The following is a 3,055-nucleotide window of genomic DNA, read 5'->3' as shown; positions in this document are numbered from 1 at the left end:
TCTCTCTCTCAAGTTGAGAAGAAAAGCTAGTCAATTCGATTAGAAACAAAGCAGCTTTGACTTTTTTGTTGAAACACACGAAAAGTTTAAAAGCTGAAAAGCTGTCCTAGACCTCCTCCCTAGGCTATATAAGGGTTCATAGGATGCCACTTTGAGAACACACAGACACACTTATCCCCTCATCGACGAAGCCTCTCTTCCGAGAGGATTGATGAAGCCTCTCCACCGCATGCGAATAGTTGGAGACCCTATATTACGAGAGATAAATCGACGACGAAGATGCCTCCCAAACGCAGCTTGAAGAGAGTCAAAGTCAGGTCAAGTAACACTCCAGAAATTCAAGTCGATCAACATTAGGAGATCAACATCAGGAGCAACCAACCGTAATCTCAGTTGCTAAACAAGACTAGAACCAGGCTATCGTAGCACCAATAGCTCCAACAGTTCCCTAGGTACCAGCAAGTTAGAGTTAATTTGATCTCATGTATTGCATTGATCGAGGAAACCTAGCTGTCCTTAATGATAATAATGGCCGAAAACTTGAAACTCATGCTGTTTTCTATACTAGAATTATGATTGCTAAAGTTGTATTTTCTTCAATTACTGCTCGAACATCCTTGGTTGATCATCCCAATAGCTTCTAATAGGACCCTAATGGTTTCTTGCAGCAGTTATAAATTGAAAGAGGCCATAACGGCCAAAGTTAATTTTATAATGATTTCTTTTGATGTAAGATCACTATGTCTGCTGAAAGAATGTTTGTTTGCTATGGAAATTTGGTTGAAGGAACCCATGAGGAAACTATTCATTTAATTGTTAAAATAACGTGGTAGTAATTAGGACACACACAATCGATTCGGGTGTGTGTGGGTGTGGAAAGCATGGATCAAATCTTGAATCTAATCATTGGATGGGTGGACCTGAGATGTGCGCGTGCTTTTCACCAACTCATTGCATATCCATGTTAAGAACGCTTAGTTTATGAGATCCCGTCCTTAGGAAAACCAATGGGCGACTGTGCCTCATCGTGATGAGAAAAAAAGCGTCTACTAGTGATCTTAAGGAATAGAGCTAGTCATGGAAGTTCCTTAGACGGCTGTGCCTCACTCTAGATGAGAAAAAAAGCACCTAAGAGTAACTGAGACTAGCTGGCTGTTAGATGACCGACGTAGCTGCATCTTCATGCTTTCCCAGGGTCTGTTATAGCGCCTAACCGTCCTGCTTGGGTCAGCAGAGACGGGAAGGACGAGTGGTACCCTGACAAGGCCCGACATGTACGATCGGGACACCTCACAAGTGGTATCAGAGCATGGTCGAAATTGGGACTAGTAGGGATGTTAATCGTGAAAATCTTGTCGGTGCTGTATGTTATTATCGATGAGTATGCCAAATTTTGGGTATTCCAGACAATGTCCATAACTGCTCAGCAATCAAACTATTACAAGTTTCGTGAATCCGTAATGATAATGCTGGGGATAAGTTGACTATACCTCGTCCCACCAGGATTGACAGAGGATGGAACCGCAATGAGATATTCTCTATTATTTATGTGAGTCGATTAGAAAATCTACGCAATGATTTATGTAGACTAAAGTGGAGTGAAGACTTGAAGTTAGTCAGGTTCTATTTATTTTGGAAAACCGCACCAATAGCCAGGATAGGCGATGGTAGCGCTACTATAAACCGTTGGGTTTACAATCAAGTTGTCGCCAGGATACTGGCGGATAGAGTGGTCATAATGAATAGATCCATAATTCTCGGAAAGGGGAATGGATACAACATGCCTAATTTGCCAGATGTCTACTGACTTCTGTCTACGGTCGAGGAACCTCCAAGATTCTTCACTATAAGTGCTATCAAGTTTCATGGATTCGACCTAGATCCTCATCCTGAAGGATGGACTTAGACTCAACACAATTGTAATTTCGGTTTTAAGCCAGTCTTGTATCTGAATTTTGGTATGCACGACATAAAATGCTCAAGTTTATGAGATTTTAAATCCTAATATTATCCATTTGAATAAATATTCAAATGATACTTGATTTGGGTTAACTCTTTAGCCTAATCATTAAGTCTTTATCTTAAGCAAGGTTCTCTCACCTATAAAAAGGTTTCAACAATGCATAGTGTTTCTTTTTTATCCCGAAAGGCTTAGAGAAATAATGCTTTCTTTCCATCATACTACCTATTTTTGATTATAACATGTCTTTTGATATACAAGTAGTTATTTGCTATAGTTTTGTTTGTTATGTACCAAGAGAATTTGTACACACGATTAATTCCAATTGTTAGACAAAACATATATATAATAGTAAGTACGAATTTGCAGTTCCAAAGAGCAATTCGTAGCTTGTTTGTTCAGCAAATATTGAATGTCATTAACTCGTCTATTAATCATTTTATCCTACCTATGATAAGATATGAATATAACCTTTGTTTTTAATTTTGCTTCGTTTTGATTTTTCATTTTAAAGTAGTTTATATATGTGTGTATGTGTGTGTTAGTGTAAGAGAGAGTGGATGTTGAAGATTCTTGACTACATAACATATCAAGCTCTAGATTTCATAAGATCTATAGCATAGCTCCTTCTCATAACCTTTAAAGCATTCTCACAAACTCTCACAAGCAAGAGGCCCTATGCCTTCCTAGAAAGACTGCTAACTTTGATAGCACGTGTGTGTGTACATACATATATATACATGTGTGTGTGTACATGTGTGTGTGTGTGTATACATGCATAAGTTTTGACAATTGTTGCAAGGACAACCCATCTATCATCCATCATAGGGCACATGGTTGCCTTTCTTGTAGCAACCTACAAGTCTGTCATACCCATGGGCACACCCGCCTCATGTGGGGCAATCAAAGGTAAATGCCTTAGGTCCCATGAACCAAAGGCCTTTGGCCTTAAGGCTTTTGGCCTTACTGGTGTGAAAATGCAACAAACCGAGTGATGGAAGCTCATACAAGTAGCATGCACATTGAAAGAGCTACTTGCAACATGCATAGGAGGCCAAAATAAGCTACAACATAGAAGAGAAAACAAAAGAGGGT

The 3,055-nt window shown here is 39.3% G+C and overlaps 1 pseudogene; it reads left to right on the top strand.

The window, feature by feature from the left end:
• Window positions 1–1,334: 1,334 nt before the first annotated feature.
• Window positions 1,335–1,906, top strand: LOC147886824 (uncharacterized; annotated as a pseudogene).
• The last annotated feature ends 1,149 nt before the right edge of the window (window positions 1,907–3,055 follow it).

This window comes from Dipteris shenzhenensis, chromosome 24 (assembly GCF_047967505.1).
Source record: "Dipteris shenzhenensis isolate YYH24624 ecotype China chromosome 24, Dip_SZ_1.0, whole genome shotgun sequence".
Lineage (NCBI taxonomy): Eukaryota > Viridiplantae > Streptophyta > Polypodiopsida > Gleicheniales > Dipteridaceae > Dipteris > Dipteris shenzhenensis.
Note: the sequence above shows the minus strand (reverse complement) of the source record. Positions and strands in the feature narration are given on the sequence as shown.